Below are 24583 nucleotides of genomic sequence, written 5' to 3' on the forward strand. Positions count from 1 at the left end.
AAGACAATAACGTCGTCTAGATAGACCAAGCATGTCTGCCACTTCAGTCCTGATAGAACAGTGTCCATGAGATGCTAACAAGTGGCTGGCGCTAAGCATATCCCGAATGGAAGCACTTTAAATTCATAAAGACTGTCGGGCGTCACGAAGGCAGTTTTCTCATGGTCTCTCTCGTCGACCTCTATTTGCCAATAGTCACTTCGCAGGTCCATCGATGAAAAATAGCGTGCATGCCGCAGCCGATCAAGAGAGCCAAGATAATGGGCCGTAGCTGAAAGGGTGCTTCTTCTGGGGCAGGCGGATGACGGCGGACGGCATCAGCATAGGTCAATGGACGTGGTTCAGGTGAAGGTGCCGGTGATGAAAAGGCTTGCCGTAGTTCGTGGCGCACGGTTTCCGCAACAGAAGCAACTGGAGGCTCGGTAGACGGAAGGCCGAGGGCCCGCAGCTCTTCCCGCAGGATTCGCCTAATCATTTGCCGTAAAGAGCTTTCGGAAACGGCAGCGTTTTGAGCAGCGGCACCAACAGGCGTTTGGTCGGGCAGGCGGTTCAAGTAGCGGCATCGTTGCCGGAGCGCCCGCTGAATGACGGTCGCCTCTTTGATAAATTCATCCACTGTTGTTGGCGGATTTCGTACAAGGCCAGCGAAAAGCGGTTCCTTAACTCCCCGCATCAGGTGACGAACTTTCCTCGCCTCGGGCATGTCAGGGTCAGCGCGGCGAAATAGACGTGTCATATCCTCAGCAAACATGGCGACGCTTTCGTTCGGCTTTTGCACGCGGGCTTCAATCATCTGTTGTGCGAGATCCCGTCGGTCCGCACTCAGGAACGTCTCGAGAAGCTTTTGGCAGAAATTGTCCCAGGTTTGGAAAGTAGGCTCCCTGTTCTCGTACCATGTGCGAGCGCTATTTTCCATTGCGAAGTAGGCACGGCCAAGTTTCTCTTGCACGCTCCAACGATTCACCACAGCGGTCTGCTCGAACTGGTCGAGCCAGTCCTCGACATCTTCATACGGTTCTCCACGGAAGACTTCGGGAACACGAGGAGTCTCAAAAGTTACCTGGTAAGGATGAGTCGTCTTGGCCGTAGGAAGATTCGCAGACGTTGAAGGGGCTGCCATGTTGGTAAGGGGAGAGGCAGTCAAGAGTTCTGGACTTAGGCCTAGTAGGCGCCGGCTGAATCGGTGTACTGGAGTCGTAACAAGATGTTGAGGCTCCGGACCTGGTGTACGGTCCCGAACAACACTTTCCTGCATCAGGTTGCAGGCCCCAGCACCTTCACTAGTATCGCGACGTGAAGACAGGGGTCCTATTTGAAGACACAGAGAGCAGCAGCGGGTCGGTATTTTTATTTACCGCGCGCCAGAGAGTTTCTCGTCTTTCTCGTTGTTGCGTTCTGCATAAAAGCGCGCAGATGCGCGTATGCACTGTTGCTTTCGTCTTTATCGCGCGACGCACGTGACAATACGTTGCCACAGCCTGGTACCATTTGCATAGTTTATCTCCTCCGGGTATATTTTGTTCAACCGTGACGTAAGGGTTGGGAAAATATCTCGTATGCAGTTTTCTCCAGATGCATTCCTGCACCTTAGTCAACCGCATAAGCGGGGGCAGACAAAACGTCCGCTCTAGTTTAAAATGATTCGTTATGTCGTGAAAGGACACCAGCCCATCTCTCGCGGACCTCCCCGGAACGGGCAGCTGATCACCTGCCCGGCTGACGAAACCTCGAGCATTCAGGTGAGCCGCCTCGTTCCCAGGGTTCCCAGAGTGTGCTGGTACCCAGACAATTTCTATTTCTCAAATTTATCGTCCCGTGGCCCCGTGCAGAAATCGTGTGGCGGTCGCCGATATTCTGCCCCTCGCCAGATTTGGGATGGCTGTCTTTGAATCACTGAGAATCCAGTCCGACTGCGAATTAGTTATAGCTAGCGCTATAGCCGCTTCCTCTGCAGTTTCTGAGGAGCAAGTTTTGAGCGATCTAGAGGCGACCAAGCGTACCTGCCTGTCTACCACCACAATCACAAAAGCGTCTAAATTTGCCCTTTTATTCCGCGACATCTGTATATACTGCCGCTTTGTACTCGCCGTACTCAACGTGTAAAGCTCTGGCTCTCACCTGCCTGTGTTGCTTATGGTCGGACTGACTACATCAAAGAAGGGCTTCGCCAACTGGCAGATGAAAATTTCTATAAAGAACTCCCTTGTGATCCGTCAGAAGAGTATATGAAAGTACTATTAAGGCCTTACTAATATCATTACGTAAGAATGGTAAGATAACGTATCCTATGCTTAAAATGATGTCACCTGGCAAATCGTCTCCCGGGCGCTTCTATTTATTACCCAAAATTCACAATGTTAACAATCCCGGCCAACCTATAGTTTCCAGCAACGGTATACTGCTACTGAAAAAATCTCTAGTTTCATTGACTCTCTCATTCAGCACATTCCATAACCATTCCCATCATACATTAAAGATACCAGCCACTTCCTTCGAGAAGTCTCAAAACTTGTGGTACCTCTAGAATGCTATGTGGTCACCGTGGATGTCTCATCACTGTACACAAACATTCCCCACACCGAAGGAATCGCCGCCACAATCGCCGCCTATGGAAAAAGTAAATCGACGAGTGAGTTCGACGAAAGCACTTTAGAGGTGCTCCTAAATCTTGTACTTAAACATAATAACTTTGAATTCGACCAAAAACATTACATACAAGTAAACGGAACTGTCATGGGAACCAATATGGCCCCAAATTACGCAAATATTTTCATGGCCTCTTTGTAGATTCCTTTCCTCGAAAATTCTCCATTCAAACCGATATTCTACCGACGCTTGCTCAATGATATATTCTTCGTGTGGGCTGATGGTGAACATAATCTTTCCGAATTCATTTCCCATTTCAAGTCCCTGCATCCTTCGATAACATTCACGCACAAGTATTCGCAGTAGAGTGTTCACTTCCTCGATGTCAATGTATCACTCAGTGGCACCACCATATCTACTTCCCTGTATTAGAAACCTACTGACCGCCAACAGTATCTGCATTTCCACAGCAGTCACCCCCATCACTGCGAAACAGGTGTCCTTTACTCTCAAGCCCACAGATACAGAAGAATTTGCTCTGAAATCACGCAATTTGACACCCACGCACAGGAACTCAGAGCAGCCTTCTTGCGTCAAAAGTACCCCGAAAAATGATTGACAATGCAATTGAGCGCGCTCGCTCTTTGAACCGAGAATCAACAATGAGAGAAAAGGGCGGAAATAAAGATATAACTTCAGGGGCAAATTAATTCCTCACATACTGCGCCGCCTCCCCTCGGGTGAATTCTATTATTAAGCCACCACTTCAACATACTTAAACAGAGTAGTCGCCTCTCTGCCATTTTTCAGACTCCGCCCAAGGTAATTTACCGAAGAAATAAAAGCCTGAGAGACCTACTGGTCAGGGTGAAAACACAAATCCGACCACCGTCAGGGCTGTAGACCGTGCGGAAAACCTCGCTGCAGGGTGTGCGCACACATGGTGACCACAGATACGGCCGAAGCCTCCTGTTCAGACTAAGTGTACAAAATTAAAGACGACTTTAACTGTGACTCAGCCAATGTGGTATACAAAATTCGCTGTGAGGTGTGCAAACAGGAATATGTTGGACACACGGAAACCGCGTTCCGTTTGCGTTTCAACAACCACAGGACACACGCAAAGGGCCTCCCCAATTTGCCGTTCTCCAAACATATCAACCTTCCTGGTCACTCTTTCAAACGCTTAAGTGTCATACTCCTACAATCCGGCTTCCAGAACACACGGGAGCGCGAACAGCGGGAGTCGTACTTCATAAAGAAATTAAGATCACTTACCCACGGAATCAAAGAGAGCCCTGGGCGAAGTTTCGGCGAAGTTTCGTGCCTCGGCGAAGTTTCGTGAAACACAGAAAGTGAGTTACTCAATTAATTTATTTATGCATACGTGAAGCCACACACATAGGATTATTAATATAGCGCGTGGAAATAAACAAATTCGATGCTATAGTATTCGTGCATCGGCCGGCACGTGTTAGTATTATTATATTTGATTTTTAAGTACTTTTATTCTTTTTTGTTTATGCTTTTGTTTGTTCATCCTTTAAAGAATATCCATTCATTTATTTTGAGTATGACTGGTTCGACACTTTTCTCCAAGAGAGAGCAGATGGTGGAGGGGGAAAGGGCACATTATCGTGGCCAATATTTTCCTAAAGCTGGAGCAGGTCGTACGTTTCTCGTGTGTGTGTGTGTGGCCCGATGCCGCGGGCCAGCCGCCTGACCACGTGAACTTTAACTCGATCCATGTGTGGGATGCGAGTAAGCGGCAATATGTTTCACCTTTTCCCTTTTCCTTGGTCGCCTTCGCTGGCGGCGCGTCTTATCTTCCCTAGTAACAATTCAAGGATTACCCGCCCGCTTCCGACGGCTCTCAGTCGCTCCTTTCCTCTTCCTCTTTCTTCTTCTTGTTGTCTGTTGCTTGCATCGTTCGCATGCTTGTTTCGTTTTTCTTTTCTTTTTTCATTTAGGGGGTCTCTAAACGGTGAGGGTGGCCCTCTGCTACGGAAACTTGTATCATTTTGCTTAGATCCTCCGAAGAAGGCTGGTCCACCAGCCGAAACTGTTAGGATTAAATAAATATTTTATTGTTGTGTTTCCTATACTGCACTTTTCTCAAAGTTTATATATATATATATAAGGGAAAGAAGTGTATACCTAAGGGCTCGTTTTTCCGTGTTTTAACACAATATTAATGAGATCTAACAGACAGTAATGCCAAGGAATGTACAGGGGAAGTTATTAGAACCAACGAAATGTAAATAAGAACAAAGAAATGTGGATGAAAAAATAACCAGCCGTGGGCATATATATATATATATATATATATATATATATATATATATATATATATATATATATATATATATATATATATATATATATATATATATATAATTGGCTTGAGCGGACAAACGTACGAACTTTTATTACTCCTACATTTCGACCGGGGTCCCGCCTTCTTCAGGAGTAATAAAAGTTTGCGCACGTTTGTCCGCTCAAGCCAATTTATATTTATCACTGGATTCACAGAAAACACTCGCTCAATATATATATAAGAAACAAGTGCATACTTAAGGGCTCGTTTTTCGTGTTTTTACACAATAATAATGAGATCTAACAGACAATAATGCCAAGCAAGGTATAGGGGAAGTTATTAGGCCGATTGTAATGTAAATGAGAAGAAAGAAAAGTGGGTGAAAAGATAACTTGCCGTGGGCAGGATCCGAACCTGCGACCTTCGAATAACGCGTTCGATGCTCTACCACTTGAGCTACTCCGACAGCTATCCCCCCAGCAACTTTATTTGGTGGGTGAAAAAATAACCAGCCGTGAGCGACCTGCTGACGGCTGGTTATTTTTTCACCCACTTTTCTTTCTTCTTACATACATTACATTTGTTCTAATAACTTCCCCTATACAATCCTTGGCATTACTGTCTGTTAGATCTCATTAATATTGTGTCAAAACACGGAAGAACGAGCCCTTAGGTATGCACTTCTTTCCCTTATATATATATATATATATATATATATATATATATATATATATATATATATATATATATATATATATATATATATATATATATATATATGTATATATATATATATATATGGGCATTCAAGTACAATTTTGGTTTTCTTCGATACAACACCAGATTTATATAAAAAGAAAAGTGGCTGAAAAGCGGTGAATTTCTGCCTCAATTGTTTGACGACGTAAATATTTGATTTTAGCTACCGTAAGATTTCATTGGATGGGTGAATACTGCAAAATCGGAGCCTTCCTACAGTTCATTAGTTGCAGTATGTAAGCCGAAGTGTAATTAATTTGAAGGTCATAATGTCATTGACTTTTAATGCAAGTAACGTCCACGACTTGGAGCAATGTTGACTCACTCAATGCATTTGTCATTTCTCAGCTAAATTACGACCACTAAAAGTGATTCTGTATAACGTTAAAAACAGTAAGATCGAAACTCATACAACAGCAATCATGAAGATTTTCCGTACTGCTTAGGCAGCACTACACCGACAACCCTAGTATATAATAACAGGTACGCAGCGATTTGTTATAGAAGCTAGTTATTAGTGTAGTTCATATCAGTAATGCATATTTCTATGCTAAATATGAAAACGGCGACGCCATATGTGTTATGTGGGGAGAAAAAAAAAAGAACCTCCGCGAGAAGCATTGTAGTGTCCCCACGACTCTATGACTCAAGTTGTGAAATATCGAAGGGTGAAACAAAGCCGGGGATTAAAACAAAACAAACTTATTTAATGACACGAATAAAAGGGAACGTCCGCGCAGCTAAAATGTGTCGCTGGCGACTGGTCACCGATGTCCTTAGGAGTCCTATGGGCTCTCCTCCTTGCGCCACACATATGTATACACACACAAAAACAACCACTGACACTGGTGGACGTGTCCCCCACTTTGGAGGCGAGAACAGTATACGCGTTGGGTCGAGCGCGCTTTCAATGGTCCAAGGCCACGAACCCGAACTTGAAATCTCCCAAGAAAGCTGTCCACGACAGGCGTGACCTTATGTAAGATTTTTGTACAGACACACAAACGATATAAACTAGAAATATTCCTTGAAGATTGTTAGAATGAACACATAATAACTGTAGAACAGACGGCTTAAAAGCGCAGGAGAAGTACAGGCAAGCCAAGGTCAACACAGGATTCACGTGCTGGTCTCTAGCAGAAAAACCCGGAAAGGAAATAAAAAAGACGTGAAAAACGTTTACGACTGGTTCTAACACCCCAACAGCTCGTGCTTACTGCTTACCACACAGAGCAGAACGTACATTCCTTCGAAAGAAAAAAAGAAAAGTTGGGGTCCCATCGTTTCGGCCTAGAAATACACAACGCGTAACGTCTCTCCAAGAAAGAATGGACAGATTTATTTGAGATCGCGAGGGCACAACCGGTCGGCACGGAATCCAGCAAGCCAGCATAGCTCTGGCCGACTGGGCTGTCTCTACGTCATCTCCTGACGCCGACCTTTGACGACAGCGTAGCTCTGACATAGTGGACTTGCCTATACGCCATCTCCTGACGCCGACAAGAGCTCTCGCAAGTGGTGCCCCATCTTCGGACTCCACTGACCGTGTTTCTGTCTTTCCCATCTCTCTTATCCCTCATATGTCCTCGCTCGCTGGTTTAGCGCATCTCTCTCTCTCTCCATACCTTTACTTCTATCCTTTTATTCCCTCGTCACCCCCATTCCCTGTGAGCTACTGTTGAGGTGTCGCACCCTGATGCAGACAGTTACGGGGCTCTTTTCTTTTCTTTTACATCTTATAACCACTTCAGACAGATTTATTTCGCGTCCGCAGCAGCCGTAAGAACGCGGCCTGCCACTGCAAAAGGCTAGCAGGCTGCGTCCAGCTGCTGCGGACGCGTGACTAAATTTGTAACCCCTGAAAGGAGGGAAGGAATGCATTCGCTCGCCACGGAGTCGCTCTTTCGCTTTTTAAAGACGATAGTCTTTCTTGGGGACCTTAGACAGAAAAACTTTGATATGTATGTCTATCTGTCTGTACATTTGTCTGTTTGTCCGCCCTTGACGGTACCTTAAACGGTACCAAAGTGGACAAGCGATACTCCAAACGGCCGACCCCATCAGCAGCGCCCACTAATATTGGTCAATGTTCAGCGCTCATACTTGTGCGATTGTCAATTAAAAATCAGTTATTCCGCAAATCTGAGGCACCATAACAACACGTCAATATTCTGTATGTGTGTCTCTACTAGAAAAGGCATACATTAGTAATTCTTAGGACCGTAGCACTTATCACGTTGCGCTGACCATGCGACGCTTGCACGAAGAGGAAAATGTTTCCAACGCTTTGCTTAGACAAAACGGTGGTGGCACCTACCTGTCGCCTTGCGTTCTACAACTTATCACCTCGCGTTTTGGTTTCCGAGGTAATAGCGCTCATGTCTCACGTGTTACGTGACTTGATGCGCTCGTTCGCCTCCACTGCACGCTCGAGGCACTCTAACGCAGCGCTTCCAGAATACCATTCACCGATTTTCTTGCGCAGAACATCAAACAAACGTTTTTTCACTCTCTCCTGACGCAAGACTGTCGTCTTTCGACGACATTTGCAGTGTAACATGCAGATACGGGGCCAATATTTTCCCTATATTTTTATTTTGATGTTGTGGGGTTACAGGCGTTTCACATGCGAGCGATTTTGCTCCAAGAGCGGAGTGCCAGCCGCCGCGCGAGCCCAAAACAGGTTTATACTGCGGGGTAAGGGGAGATTCATAAAAGAGAGAAAAGAAAAAAAAAGTGAGCCCCGTAACTGTCTGCATCATAGTGCGACACCTCAACAGTAGCTCACGAGAGATGGGGGTAAGGAGGGATTAAAAGGATAGGGAGGATTGAAAGGTATAGGGATAGAGATACGAGCAGGGATAGAGGGACCCACATACGGAAGTAAGGAGAAGATAGGAAAGAAGATAGGAAGCGAGTCCTGAAGTGGTTCTAAGAGAGGGAAATGAAGGGAAAAGTGAGCCCCGTAACTGTCTGCATCAGGGTGCGAAACCTCAACAGTGGCATGACGACACACCTCAACAGTAGCTCACGAGGGATGGGGGTAAGGAGGAATTAAAAGGATAGGAGCAAAGGTACATATATAGAGAGATGGACATGCGCAAGGACATGAGCGACGACATAAGAGAGATAGGAAAGATGGAAACACGGTCGCAGGAGTCCGAGGACGGGGCACCACTTGCGAGAGCTCTTGTCGGCGACAGGAGATGGCGTAATGCTAATCCAGTCGGCCAGAGCTGCGCTGACGTCGTCGTAGGAGACCGGCGGCAGGAGGTGGCGTAGGACCAACCCAGTCGGCCAGAGCTGCGCTGTCGTCGGAGATCGCGGGGGCACAACCGGTCGGCACGGAATCCAGCGAGCGAGTCCCGTTCCACCTTTGCAAACTGCCCACTACTTCGTCCTTGCAAACATCCCACTACGCCCCATTACCGATCACCCCATTTCACCGACCATAAATTCGTTATAATGAAAACATAAATTCATTATAATGAAGGGGGAACGGAAGTGACGTATAGCTACCACTTACGAACAATAAAATTTCTCGTATAAATATATACAGTGTATGTCATGTCTTTGATGATGTAGTGGGCGATATTCGCGGATGGTTCACGGTTTAGCGATCAAACTCTCTAGCGCGTCACCCCACTCATCATCATTCACTCCGTGGATATGTTGCGATTTTTTTCCCTTTCGTTGCTCTCGACGAAGTTTCCACGGGAGTTACAATAGAGTGTACGTCCCTTTTTTTATTATATTTTACTATTCTTCTTTTCTTTTTTTTGTATTTCCATCGCACGTTAACTCCCGCGTGGAGCAGCCACCTGGCACGCCCAAGGAGGATTAAAAAAATTGCTGGAATGGAAGCTCCCGCAATGCCTTGCCAGCAGAAGTGAAGCCATCTTTTGCCACTACCAAGATGGCGGAAACATGCTCTTTTCTGATAGTGCCCACTTAGAGATCAAATGGCTTTGATATGTTAGTGTTAATTCTACGTTAGTTCCATATTAAAAGACAGTTGTTCCCGACGAGATAACACACAAAAACGAGCATGGGTGACTGAATTTCTCAAGTACTTTGCCTCCAATCGGAGGCTCACTAAGGAAAACTGGTTTCCACATTAAAAAAGTTTCCACATTACACTCGCTGGAATTGTGAGGGAAACTCTCCGTTCTTAATCGCTGAACGGTGATACTTTATTATGCCCCTAGTAAGATGGCCGCTGCAGCCGCTAGGGGTGTAGCCATGCCTGAGGCACGGCTTCACTCCTAGGCTACGATTTCCACTCCAGCCATTTTTAAATCCTCTTTGGGCACGCCGTACTTCTTTGTAGCAGCAAAAATTAGTGGTTCAACAGAAGATAAAATTTGGTGACATGATGCATAGCTGATAGGCTTAACACGTACGAGAGAGCAAGGCCAGACTCCAGTGCAGTCGAATGGAAAAGTAGCATTCCACGCATGCAGGTCACTGAAAAGGAATTTTGTGATGTGACTCAACAAGGAGGGGCTGCGAAGCGTGCTGTCACGGTTCGGGCAAATAAGACATTCACCAGGGGCCTTTATTTCCGTTCTCCCCTTCAACAGCTCTATCTCTCACTAAAACCCAGGCTTACCTGTCCGTGTATCCTGCAGTGCTGCATGTTTTCACGCTGTAGTAGTAGTAGTAAACATTTATTTAAATAAAAAACTAGTTGCTAGGGAGACCAGCCTCTAGTGGGTCAGCCTCCCTGCAGTACCAAGTGGAGTCCCTAGTCAGGGACCCCATTTGTCGTGGTCACTCTCCTGGCACGATGGACCACGGCTCGTTGGGCCGCAAGGTCCTGGCAACTGAGCAGGGCTGCCTCCCAGTCCTCTCTTGTTGGATTTGGGTTCGGGAGTAAAGAAGGTTTGAGCTGGCATGCCCATACCATGTCGTAGGTGTCAGCCACCTCCGCACAGTACTGGCAGAGGCCGGAAAAGGAAGAGTCAAAGTGTGTAAGCACTGCCGGGCACAGTAAGGTATTCGTAAATATCCGGAGAAGAATTGTCTCGTGCGCCTTCCTAAGTCCTTTGCAGGGCGGAGGAAAACGGCGGTGGGAGTCCCGGTAATGGATAATTATCTCTCTATAAGTTAGGAGAGGAGCGTTTTCTTCTGGAAAACAGGAGTCATGGGTGGGCTAGGCAGTGGCCCGGGGAATGAGTGCGCGGGCGGCAGCGTGCGCCACCTCATTGCCTGCGAGGCTTTGATGGCCCGGAGTTCAGATTATTGAACGCGGAGAGGGGTAACCTACTCGCGGACAAGATTGAGGAGTTTTGGCAGCTAGGGGTGTGATCCATCTCAGTTGAATATTTCAGCAAGTTTTTTTGGAGTCTGATAATATAATTTGAGAACTGCCGTGTGATATAGCCACAGCTATGGCCAACTCTTCAGCATGGGTAGCATTGGTTGCGCGGAAGGAGAGACCATCCACCTGCCTGTCTTGGTGGACTACGGCAGCCATGACCAACCCCTGCGGTAAGGGCCGGCGATGTCCATGTAAAATACGTTTTGTTTAGAGCAAAATTGGCGCCGGAGAGCAAGAGCCCGCACTCCTCGACGGCCAGCGTGCGACTCACGTGATATATTGGTGGGGAGGGGTCGAACATGAATCGCGTATTTCCAATGTTCGGGCACTCGTACCCGCTCCTCTGTGTGGAATTTATGCCGAATTTGTAGGCGATCTAGGAGTCGTCTGCCTGACGGGGTCTGCGCCAGACGCGTGTATTGATTTGTTAGGTGAGCCTCCCGGAGCTCCCGATAGGTGTCTACCACTCCCAACGCAAGAAGCTTCGCATTGGAAGTAGTGATCGGGAGATCTAAGGCTTTCTTGACAATTTTGCGAAGGGTGACCTCCAAGGAATCTTCATCGTGCTTCCGTAAGTGCAGGTAAGGAGTCGCATACAAGATGCGACTAGTGACAAAAGCATGTGCGAGACGAAGCGCATCCTTGCTTTTGAGACCTCCCCGCTTGTTGGAGACTCGGCGGACCGTGCGGCCCACCTGTTCTCCAAACTTGCGCAGCTTGTAAAGTGTTGTCTCGACCCTGCGGTGTTTGTGAATGTGGAGTCCAAGGACACGGATCTCCTGTGCCTCATTAATAGGTCCACTATGCAGGGAAAGGTTGATGGACGAAGTTCACTTCACCGACGGCCGAAGGTGCACGAATTCAAATTTCTGTGGGGAACACTGGAGGCCGCAGTACGCCGCATATTCGTCCACTATATGGGCGGCGGTTTGCAGACTGTCCTCTATGCTGCCCAGGCATCTCTCTGTGGCCCACAAAGTGATGTCGTCGGCATAAAGCGCATGCTTTACCCCGTCGACAGCCGCCAAGCGGGCCAGGAGCTGTGCCATAGCTAAGTTAAACAGCAGAGGCGACAACACAGCGCCCTGTGGTGTGCCTCGCGTGCCCAGGGGATAGGGGCCGTATATTCCTTATCTTGGATGCGAATGTGCGCAGCTCTGTCAGTAAGAAAGTTTCGGGTGTAGTTGAAGGTGCGCTCGCTGCAGTTGGTGGCACTTAGGTGAGCTAAGATGACTTCGTGCTTATCGTTATCGTAGGCTCCTTTAAGGTATAGCGCTAGAATGATCTTGTCATTGTGGGGTGTTCTACGGGATTAAGTACTTCGTGGTGTAGTTGTAGGAGTATGTCCTGCGAAGATTTCTTGGGCCTGAAGCCATACATAGAATCGGCGAAAATGTGGCGCTCTTCCAAAAAGGGGGAGACACAATTCCTGACCATAGTTTCCATTAGCTTCCCCGCACAAGAAGTAAGAGAAATGGGTCTGAGATTCTCAGTGGTGATCGGTTTTCCTGGTTTTGATATAAAGGTTACTAGAGACGTTTTCCAGTGTAGTGGGAGGGGCGTTTTTCCGAACCAGATCGCATTAATATAGTCAAGAAGCGACTGGTGCGCTGCATCGGGTAGATTTGCCAGCATTTTAACGGTAATTTTGTCTCGCCCAGAAGCCGTACCTCGCCTCATTTTGGCTGGAGCGACGCGAAGGTCGTCTAACTGGAAAGGAGCATCAAGTGCCGAGTTCTCTCTGCCTGCATAGCGATACGCGGAGCCTCGCGTGTCCTGCTGAGTGCAAAGATATCAGTCCTGTAATAATAGGGCTAGCTGCATTGTGGAGCTGTGGAAGTTGTGAAAGGCTTGGTGCAGTTGTTTTTGCGTTTCACCTCGTGTTTGAGTGGGATCAATCAGACTGTGGAAGAGTTTCCATGTACTGCGACTGGACATTTGCCTGCTCGCAGTGTTACAGCGATCTACCCAATTTGAGTCGGCGAGCTGGGCAGCGTACTCGGTCGCCTTCTGGGTGAGATCCAGTATCATCCGCATGCGGAGTTTGCGGTTGTGTTTTTGTCGGCCACCGTCTATTTGTGAGTTTGCGACGGGCCTTCCAAAGATAAAGGAGATGGTTATCTACATCCAGATGGCTATCCATGAGTTGTATTTTGGTCTTGTGTTTCCTCAGTGTTTCGATCACAAAGTGAGCCCGCTGGGAATAACTGTTCTCCAGGATGGGAGAGTCGGGTAAGGACTGCCGGATGGCTTCCCAGTTTGGTAGGTGAGCTTGTGCGATGGGGCGTTGTAGGGGTCGTGTAGAAAATGTAGTGTTGAGAATGCAGTGGTCACTACTGAGGGTTTCCTCGGTATTAAACCAGTCTGCGTGTCTGATGTTTTTCGTGAATATTAGGTCGGGGCAGGTGTCCCGGCTGACAGAGTTACCTACACGAGTTGGTTGCGCGGGGTCTGTTTAAAGAGTCATGCCCAGCGTGGAAGTTAGCTCCGCAAGTTTCCTTCCACGCGCCTCTTCCTTGCGATAGCCCCAAAACCTGCTAGGGGCGTTGAAGTCACCCACTATTAAAAGGAGGTCATGCCCGGTGAGCTTCAGTGCCCTGCTGAAGATGTCAGCGAATGTGATGTTTTTGAGTTTCGGTTTGCAATAAATATCGAGGATGTGCACTGGGGGGTCAGTTCTGCGCAGGGGAAGAACCGTGACCATAGTGTACAAGTACGGTATTGAAATTTCGAGGTCGACCTCTTGCGCAGTTAAGGTTTCATGTACAAGAAGGCAGGTGAATGGGTCCTGTTGAAAAGTGTTATAACCTGAGAGGCGCGCGGCATTGCCGGGCTCCTGAAGGCCAATGACGGCGCACAGGTGCTCAAATGTTTCAAGATAGAGGCGGAAATGGGCCCGTTTGGCCCTATCTTTGAAGCCTCTACAGTTCCGTTGAATTAAAGAGAGTAACAGAGGTTTTCGGTGTGGCGATGGGGAGCAGTTAAGATGAGTCGCCATTGAGAATTTGGGGTGGGCGGGAGGAACTATACTTCTACTTCGGCGCCCTGTGCAAGTGGGAGCTCGGAGTCCTCGGATGTTTCCGCGAGGCTGATGGCGTGTCAAAACTTATACCCGTGCCACACGGGTATAGAAAATGGCATTTACCCCCAAATGCCTTCAGATTTATTGCCATTCGCGCGGTGCCACACGGGCGAACGAAATGGAATTCGTCCGATTGCCATTCGCCACCAAATGCCTTCGCCAGAACTCAGTTGACTGAGAAATGCCTACTCTCGACGACAGAACTCGCGAAGTGCGATTTACCTTAAGGTAAATAAAAGAAATCATATTCAGCTAAAAATAGAATTTCCCGTCTTTTATTTGCACTAAACTCTTAAAAAGTGCTTTGAACGTTATACGATGATCAGGTTGAAATGGTTTGAAATTAATTGAAGGTTAATGTCCTGAAGCTGGCGCATAATAACTCGTCTCTGCTCCAGAATTATTCGCTCTTGAGCACGATGCTTTGCACGGAAACACACAAGTGCTGCCGTGAAAAAATGAACTCTGTGAACATCTTCTGAGACACGGAGGAAGGAAAAGGTCCTCCATGTTCTGAGAGATGCGACAGGTGCGATGCGACAGGCGCCATTTTCTATTTACGCTGTGGATCTGACTAGTGTTGGCTTAGGTTGCTACGGTCGGCTGCAACGTCGTAAAACAAAGCAAGAAACTAAAACACAGAGCAGCGTAATATGCTTATTTCTACATTTATAGATTATCTGATGTGTGTGAAGCTTGTAAACGCTTGTTTATTTTTTTATTGCTATTCACCCAATGCTCACTTGGAAGGTGCTGCGATCGACATCATCAAGTCAAATGTCATTAGCTTTGGACGTGTAGCAGCGCCACCGAAAAAAATGTCATTCGGGAACTGAAGGCCTTCGCCACCGAATGTCATGTTCTATGCCCGTGTGGCACGGGTATTAAAGGGACGATTAACGTCCTTCAGGGGATTAGCCCTTCGGCTTCGAGGGTTTACGCCATGGAGCCAAGTTTTAATGTTACTCGTCGCCTGTTGGGTAACAGTGTTGGAAAGTGTTCCCAGGCTTTTGATTATGGCGGTGAGTTGTGTCACTAAAGCGGTCATAGTACTTTCAATAGCCTGAAATCACTCTTCAGTTTTAGAAGGCTCCGAGACGGAAGGAATAGTGCACATGGGCATCGGTTCTGGAGCGGGAATGATAATATTGGTGGGGAGTGACGCGAGGGGGACTGGTGGACTACCTGTCTCCAAGGCGGCAGTTTCGGCTTGAAGCTGCGCGTTCTGTGCCCGCAGAGCAGCAAGCTCTTGTTTCAGCTCGAGGAATTCGGGGGAGGAGGCGCGGAAGAAAGAGCAAGAGGAGAAGGAGGAGGCAGCCCTCGCCCCGTTGCCTACCTGAGAAGCAGTTTTCTTGTTCGGCCACTTACGACGGGCGCCGGGATTAGTCAGAGGTGGAACGTCCCCAGATTGGAACACGGGAGCACCCTGGTCAGGTGTCTTGGATGACGTTTGCTGTGACGGTGTCTTAGATGGAGGTGGTGCTTCTTGACTGGTCCCTCCAGTAGCAGGGTTCTTCGTGGCTTGGTTGGTAGCTCCCGGCTGACATCCTTCTGGCACGACGCCAGATGTCTTGGGCGTTGACCGCTGCTTGGACGAGCCGCGACTGCCATGATGCCCGCCCGGCTGCTGCAGGCGGCGAAACCTTGCTTTGCAGGCCTGGGATCCGGTGAGGTGTCCCTCACCGCACACCAGGCACGATGTCTTGCACTCGTGGGGTGCCGTCTCCTCCTCAGAAGCCCCACAACTTGACCACAATGGCCGCAGCGTTGGTCGTTCGGGTGGGAACACAGCTCCACCCGGTGGCCCACCGTGCCACAGCGTTAGCAGACTGGAATGGTGCGTTTGTATTCGCGTACTGGTGTCACAACGCTGTTGTAGTGCACGAAACGTGGCACGCGGCGGCCCTCGAAAGTTATAAGGACCACCGAAGTCTTGCCAAGCTTTCTGATGAAAGCGATGCTTCCACTACACCAATGGATCTTTGTTTTCAAGGAGGTGGAGGTCTCGTGCTCGAGCACCGTAATGACGCCATGGCACACTTCCCCACTGATCTTGGTGTGGCCGATCATTGGTAGGGGGCCTTGTGATGTTTCGAGTGAGAATTCTCGAGAAAGAAGGTTCGCAGAGTTGATGTCTTCGGTTGAGACAACAATAATATTTTGATCCCGCATGGGCCACACACGGATAGAGTCACTCGAGGTAGCGTTCACGTATGAGGTGAGCTTGGTGCTTAGTTCACCTGGTTGAAAAGTAGCTTTGAGATCCACCGAGACACGAGGAGTCAGCCCGATGGTGAAGTCTTCTGCAGCAATGCGGGGCATAGCGGTAGGCCGCCACGATCACGAAATGTCTTCTTCTCGGGTGGTATGTTCGCGGACGCGGCCTTACTTGGTAGCCAAGCACTTGGTAGCTTTAGATTGCTGGCGACGCTTGCGGAGGGCCACCACGGTGAACAATCCCTCATTCACGATATTTGTTGGTGGAACGGAGTTTTCGGGCACTGGGGTAGAAATTTCTTTCCACGCCAACGTCGTAGGATCATATTCACGGAGAGCGGTGACCGCCATCTGTGGCTGCGGCCGCAGAGAAGTTCCGACGCAGTCGGCGTTCGGTTCAATGCTCGGCAGGGCGAGCGTAGCTCCCACGAGGTCAGATCAACAAGTGGACATAAAATGCCCCAAAATTGGCCCACCTGGATGAGAGAGGTGTCTTCTAGTGCAGAACGATGTTACGAAGAAGATAAGATCAATCTTGGTGAAGTGTGAAGCAGGGTTCCACCGGTCCTCACGAATAGAGCGGGAGCCGATGCGACGCGTGTCCGCTCTCGTCGCACACTCGTAGCGTTCCTTCACGCTGTCGGCGAGTCCTGCCACGCTGGCCATGTTTTTTCGTGACACTCAGTACCGGAATGCGCGGCCGGCTAGCGAAAATAGATGTTCGGTCACGAGCACAACATACACTGCGCATATAACGAAGAACAGCTGTTGATTTTAGGCACCAATGCAGCAACACATGCCTAGATGCATGCAACTAAAATACACGGCCGGAGGCTACAAATTGAATGTCACTGTGTACTGACGGCAAAGATGTGTTGTGTGAAATGATGTGATACTTCGGCTTTCCTGCTCACCACCGCAGCATTCATGGACGCAAATTCCCGTTAAAGCACGAATTGCGGCGTAGTCCCCGATATGGGCCACGCACTAGTTTATTATACAGCAGCCAAAGAACCGAGACAACGAGTGTATCACGTATACCATGCTGCCTGCCGTTGGTGAAACTCTGTCTGAGGTGGTGTACTGAATCATTGAAAAACCTAAGAGGCTTACTATTTAGTGTAGAAACATACAAATCCGAGTGCCAGAAGCGATGTATTTCATTCGGAAAATCCCGATGAAGAGCGTGCTCGCACATACCAAAGGGTGACCAAAAACACGGCCGAAGCTCACCACTGAGGCTTTTTATATAAACTCTTATTGTGACTCGAGCGAACAGGCACAAAAATTTAGGTTTCAATTTTGCGAGTTGTATATACTCCACGTCCCAAAAAATCAATCACTGAAAACAAGAGCAATGAACCGGAGAAGCACAGGAAATGCTGCGTAAAACACGCTCGCAGTTCTTAAACCTTCACCTATCTAGAAAAGCTGTCTAATATAACCATCCCAGCAAACTCTTGCTTTTGCTTCTTCATGGCCAGTTATACGAGCGCGCAACAAGAACCATATGTACGTTAAAAAGCCAGAACAAAACAAAAAAAGCGACTGCAAACACTGTTTATTTATTATCAAAGTCCCGTTACACATAGTTCAATCAGTGTACAAACGCCATCATATGGTGGTTTTGGGACGTTAAACCCCACATATCAATCAATCAACAAACGCGTCAAAGTCGAGCGGTTATAGATGAAGAACCTCGCAGTACAAGGGTGCCAAAGGAAGGATACTTGGATCAAAGCGTGGTTTTTAGCTACGACTGAAAACAGCGGTTAGCCGGCGCGTTCCGCGAGCAACACTTCCTGCCAGAGCAACGGGCGTCGCGCAAGAGCAGCGGCGCATGTGAAACGAACGCGCGTCCGCGCGTCCTCCCGCTGCTCATCGCCGCGACCGCCGCCCCTCGCTCGCTACGCATGTGAAACGGGAAGGAGACAACACTATCTCGTTCCGAGGACTTGCTGAAGCACTGCCATGCAAAGTGACGCACATGCATTGAGCAGAATTTCCTTTGCCATGTTCTTAGAGGCCGGCGTGTCCTTCCACCGAGGATTTCATACGTATACTGGTAAGTGGCATTTCCTTTCCTGTCGCATTGCCAGTTTTCTCTTTTGACAAAATTCACTTTGATCTGCGCAACTGATGAGTAAATGCGGTAGTTTCTTCTAGCTGACGGATAAGAATGGTTCGGGTCAACGGCTCTTGTACCAGACGTCGTTGATCGTTCACGGGTAAATAAACGCCTTTCGTGTTTTTGTTGTTCTTTTTATATTGAAAGAGCATGACAAATATACCTATTTTGTTATCCTTTAGGGAGCACTGCAGCAATGACTGCAAAAAGTGTGGATAGCGTGATGCACTGGTCTCGCCGTACTGAAAGGAAGTCTGGTAAGATGCATGCTTGGTTGCTAATGCCTACGCAATTTTTTAACGTTGCTTTAGGTCGCAAATGGGCTGTAAACACCGACTGAAAAATATCTCCCTGGCTTGACTTGAAGGTAATTGTGTTGTCCTTAATACATTTGCTGCACTGTTTGCTTTCCAGCGACATATTACGAGGAAACTGTGCTCCGGGCTTTAAACACGTTTCATAATCTCAACACGCTGACATAATTATTGTAAGTGGACAGTTTTTTTGTGTATATACTTACAAAAATCTTTTTTTCAAATTGTGCAAATACAGCTTATAAACGCATGCGACTGTACAACTAATCATGTAAATAGTCTGCCTTTCTCTAAATATTATTCGTTCTGTTTGTTCTTTTCAGCTTTTCCCAGCAACAGAACGATACAATTAAGCCTCACACCTCGGTGGTAAAACGTCGCACAACAAATACGTATTCACAGCCAAGAGCACAAAAATTCGCCGAAATAGAGAACTGAACTACCAGGAATGTCACTGCATCGACTGTATAATTGGGTTGCACAAGGACTGCTGCAAATCGTTTCATGCGATTAAAGTTGCATGAAAACATAGTGGAATAAACATATAAAGTGAGGAAGCTTGCGTTCGTTTTTTTTATTGCGTGTTACGTACTCACACGCTAACTTTAGAGGCGTTTAATATCATCTTACATGTGCACTGAGCCAATATGTGTGTGCGCAAAATACAAAAAGAAAAGCGCAGCAAGGAACGTTGAGAACCGACCTGCAGCCGTCGGCATATCGATGCTTATGTAAAGTCGAGCCATGGTCAACCCGCGTGCATCACGCACTCGGACCCGTCGGCCAACGCGGTCGGCCCAGCGTTGTGTTCCGACGTCGGCAGGCGTGAGGCCATTGTCACTCCCCATGACCGGCCCTACGTTGGTTGCCAAGGTCGGGCCAACCACTTCGCGGTTAGTCACAGACCTCTCACCGACCTCTTGCCGGGGACAAATCGTTGCTTTGGAACGCACTTCCCCTTGAATTATCATGAAACCTCTCCCGCTTTATTTCGTTCTTGCCCTTTCGGTAGTTACTGAGAGCCGGCTTATTTTTCATCGCTGTCATCAAATGAATCCTCTCCGCCTCTCTGACTTTTCGCTGATCGATTCCTCCTCCGACATGGACGCGCAGACCCCCAAAGGGTGCGCTAGGAAGCGCCGCAGACCGAACGTCCCTCTTATAAGCATCTCTCCACCTCTCCGAAGAGATTTAGATAGCTATCAAGACGACACTCGTGGATCTTGAAAAACGGTTGGAAAGCCGCTTTACCTCCGTCCACCAGCTTCTCACTCAATTTCCTGCGCACAGACTTTGCCGCGTAACCCCCGCCACGTCTTTCGAATCTCTTCAATCGACAGTTGACACCCTGCTCGAAAACATCCGAGCCAAGCCACCGTTCCATGCCCGCACCACCCACACTTCCGCAGCCCGATCCTATCCATCATCGGCCGAGGGAATGTCATCGGCTGTCAAAAATGACTGACCAATCCATCGTAACCATTTGGCAGTGGAACTGGCGTGGTTTTCGTCACGTGAACACCTCTTTTCCACCTTCAACAAATAGACCCCTCGGCCTCTCGTGATATCATCGTACTACAGAAAACTCACGCCAACGTTTCCCTCTCCCGTTACGTTGCCCACAACCAAGTAGCTCATGATCCCCTGCCCCACCCCGTCACGGCCATCCTCACCCGGCGGGCGCTCGTTGTCAATCGAGCCGATCTGGCTTTCCCTGAACTGCACCAAGTTTCTCTCGAGGTACTGCCTGAGAGATGCGAGCAGTGCACTTTTTATTCTCAATGTGTACAACACCCCTCTTGCCACGGAAGAAGCATCGCTCCTCGCCCTGGTTCGTGCCCCTGCAGCGACAGCAGCCAAATCCCCCCTTCTTATTCTCGGCGACGTCAACGTGCAGGCATCAGGGCTGGGGTTACCATAAGGTTCGGAAGGAGGCTGTGGCAGCTCGCTCACGACCTCAACTTTTCCTTGCTCATCGATCCCACGCAGCCAACCCGCATCGGCAACAGTGTGTGCCGCCACACTACACCATACCTGAGCTTCTGCCGTAGTGTGCGCGACGCGCGCTGGTCCAACACGCACCATTTCCTCGGCATTCACCACTATGTTCTCACAATTCAAGTGAACACGTCCCTCTGCAAGCCACGTCCACACACAACCCGCCACACAGATTGGGGCGCGTTCCGAAAACGCCGGCTGCACTCGGCTGCCCCCAACATCGAGGACCTTTCGACATGGACCGATCAGCTGCTAGCGGATCTTGACACGGTCACTGCCTCAATCATTACCACAGAGGACCATCCCGCAATCGACTCCCGCCTTGCCCATCTGTGGGCCGCTCGAACGGGACTCGCCAACCGTTGGCATACGCAACCGTCACAACAGTCGCTTACGCCGCCGCATCACACACCTCCATCGTACTATTGAGCAGCACGCCAACAATGGGAACAACTCTGCTCGGAGCTCTCCGGTCCGTTGGGCTGCAGTCTTGGCATCTCCTCCACCACCTTCACGACCCTGCTTCCGGCAAGCTGGTCGCTCGCCAGCAACTACAACCTACAACGACTGGTCCGGGCCTACCCCGGTGACACTCCGTCGCTGATGGCAGGCCTGTCAGCGAAGTACTTCCAGCTTCTGACCCCTGGTGTACATTGTTCCCCTCTCGCATCCTGCACTGGGGCTCCCAACGCAGAACTCGACGCCGACAACACGGAAGCGGCGGTCTACGTGGCTTAGAAGTGTGGCAGCTTGGGCTAGTTGGTATGGCATGACGATAGTTATAGCGCGAGAACAAAACGACGACACAGAGTCTTTTGTGTCCTTCTTGTCTCTGTGTCGTCGTTTTGTTCTCGCGCTATAACTATCATCTACGTGGCATTACAGAAGGTCCGCACCACCTCAGCGCCCGGTCCAGATCGCATCCCCAACAAGCTCCTCTAAAACCTCGACGCTCCTTCGTTCATTACCCTTACTTTCTTCTTCAACGAGCACGTGGGCAACCTACCTTAATCATGGAAACACGCTCGCGTGGCTTTCACTCCCAAGCCCGGAAAGAAACTCACAATCGAGAATCTCAGGCCCATTTCACTCAATTCATGCGCCGGCAAGCTTCTGGAACACGTCGTTCCCGCTCACCTGCAAACGTATCGGACGCTCACCATCTCCTTCCCCACACCACGCTTGGATTGCGCCCCCAACTCTCGACGCAAGATGCCCTCTTGCGACTCCACCATGACCTCCTCGACCCACCCACATCACATTATCAGACACTAAGGCTCTCCTTAGCCTCGAACTTCATAAAGCGTTCGACAACTCCTTTAATTCGGCTATCCTTGCCACACTCTCAGCCCTCAATCCTGGCACCCGCACCTACAACTTCATTCACGCATTCCTCACGAGCCGCACAGCCGAAATCATCATAGGGGACCTCCCGTCTCCCACGTACGAGCTTGGCCCTCACGGCACCCCTCAGGGTGCCGTATTGTCGCCTTTTCTATTTAATCTTACCCTCCGCTCACTCCCTGGAAAGCCGGACCGTATCGCTGGTCTCAAACACACCCTGTACGCTGACAACGTCGCCCTTTGGGTCACATCGAGATCTGATAGCCACATCGAGCAGGCGCTGCAACGCGCAGTCGACGTCGTGACTTCCCACGTGCACGTGGCTGATCTCACTTGCTCGGCAGCCAAATCGTCTCTCCTTCTCATGCGGTCTCCCAACCACCATCGCTACAAAACGCCTCACCTTACTATCACCGTGCACGTCAACTCTAATCCTGTGCCCATCATTTCCCATCTCCGCGTGCTTGGGCTGATATTACAGTCCAACCACCATAACACTCACCATCGACAAGCTCTCGCTCTCGGTGCAACAGACCGCAATATTCCTCACTTGTGTCCACGCGCTGCGTGCAGGAATGCGAGGACACGATCTGCTTCGCCTTGTTGACGCCTTCGTTGTTGCCCGCATCACTAACAGCCTTCCTTATACTCGTCTTTTTAAATCAGAACGCGACAAGACAGACGTCCTCATCTGTCGGGCATACACGACCGCTCTAGGCCTTCCCCTCAACACATCTCCGGATCGTCTTCTACGCCTTGGTGTACACAACAACTTCGACGAGTTGTGGCTCACCGGTTCCCTTGATTCCGTGCCGATCGGTTGTGCCCTCGCGATCTCCGACGTCAGCGTAGCTCTGGCCAACAGGATTGGCCCTACGTCATCTCCTGACGCCGACCTTCGACGACAGCGTAGCTCTGACCTACTGGACTTGCCCTACGCCATCTCCTGACGCCGACAAGAACTCTCGCCAGTGGTGCCCCGTCCTCGGACTTCTGCAACCGTGTCCATCTTTCCCGTCATTTTCTCACTTCCGTCGTTCACTGTCCCTGCGCCTCGCTCTCTCCTTTTTCTATCTCTATCTCTCGAGCTTTTAATCCTATCCTTTTAATCCCTTCTCTACCCCCATTCCTCCTAAGCTACTGTTGAGGTGTCCTCCCCCTGAGAGACAGTTACGGGGCTTGTTACGTTTGGCCCGGCAATTCGTCTGGCCAGAAGCCATTGTGCGTAATCCGGTCTACTAGGGAGGCTTTCAACCCCATCGGCGCCCAGTCTGCAAGACGCTGTCCGGTAGACGTGCCAGGAAGCAGTCGGGTCTCAACTGAAGCTTCACGAGGCAAGCCTTTCGTTTAACGGGCTCGTACAGCGGCGGGGGAGGGGGGACGGCGCCACTGTACCGGTGCCGTTGGACCATTTCGCCTAGCCGAGTGGTGCAATATCTGTACCCTTTCTGGTGGGTGGACCACAATGACTTCGTCCCCTGCTTTGTGGCAAGAGTGATCACCGCGTCCTTCGGACGGCGGGCTATAAAAGCCGAAGCATTTTTGTAAATACTGCTGAATCTTGTGTGGAGTCATGAGCTGAACCATGAACTGAATCTCTGTTGTACATATTGCGGGATCTTCTGGATCGCTGTATAGTTCCTATCCTTCTTCTATAATGTAAATAAATCTTTCGTTCTTCTGGATCACTGTACAGTTCCTATCCTTCTTCTATATGTAAATAAATCTTTCGTTCTACCTAGAACAAACGCGTCTCCTCATCATTCGCTCGGAGGATTTCAAGCTGGACGGTTGTGCCCTCGCGATCTCCGACTTCAGCGTAGCTCCCGCCGACTGGTTCGCCCTCCGCGGTCTCCTGATGCCGTGCAGCTCTCGCATTGTGGCACCCCGCCCTTGGACTGCTTCGACCGGATCCCCACTTTCCTATCTCCTTCTTTTTTCCTCTCGTTGGCTGGCGGCTTCTTCTCCATTTTCCTTCTATTCTTTTTATCCCTCCTTCCTTCTCCCTATATCTTTTATTCCCCATATCCCATTCCTCTGCTGACCTGTTGAGGTGTCCTCGTAAGGAGAGACAGTTACGGGTCGGCACCTTCCTTTTCTTTTCTTCTGATATAACCACTTATATATCACTGGCGAAGATCAGCTATGAGGACGACGGCGGGAAGCCCGGTATACCCTAAAGAGAACCCGTCGTACATGCCATAGCGACCTTCCTACCCTTAACAGGCTCACTTTTCTCTTCTTTTCATTTAAAATCACTTTCCCCTCCACTCAGGTGCAACGCCTCTACCGTTCACCGACCGGTCGCCACATCGTTTCCTCCATCGGCCACAACACCTCCTCCCACCCTCCGGATCTGGTCTCATGCCCCATGCTGTTCGAACGGCCTTCTGCATCAAGCCGCTGCCTAGGAATATGCTCGCGGGCCACCACGACGCTCGCCTCCAATCCCGCGTGACCATGCTTCACGCCAAGTACGCTGACCACCCGGCCGTTGCCTACGTGGATGCGGCCC

At 49.3% G+C, this 24583-nt stretch overlaps 1 protein-coding gene and 1 long non-coding RNA gene across 11 annotated transcripts in view; one reads left to right on the forward strand and one right to left on the reverse strand.

The window, feature by feature from the left end:
* The window catches only part of LOC119181751 (histone-lysine N-methyltransferase EZH2-like), a 124969-nt gene that overhangs the window by 97774 nt on the left and 2612 nt on the right, over positions 1-24583 (reverse strand). The window lies entirely within an intron of this gene.
* On the forward strand, positions 18201-19283 carry LOC119181090 (uncharacterized). 2 transcript variants are annotated; one of them, XR_012886360.1, is made up of 3 exons: positions 18201-18669; positions 18827-18899; positions 19050-19283. It is a non-coding gene; the product is annotated as an uncharacterized LOC119181090 (long non-coding RNA). The 2 variants fall into 2 exon arrangements; XR_012886359.1 differs by having other exon boundaries at positions 18827-19283.

Source organism: Rhipicephalus microplus, chromosome 10, assembly GCF_043290135.1.
Source record: "Rhipicephalus microplus isolate Deutch F79 chromosome 10, USDA_Rmic, whole genome shotgun sequence".
Classification (NCBI taxonomy): domain Eukaryota; kingdom Metazoa; phylum Arthropoda; class Arachnida; order Ixodida; family Ixodidae; genus Rhipicephalus; species Rhipicephalus microplus.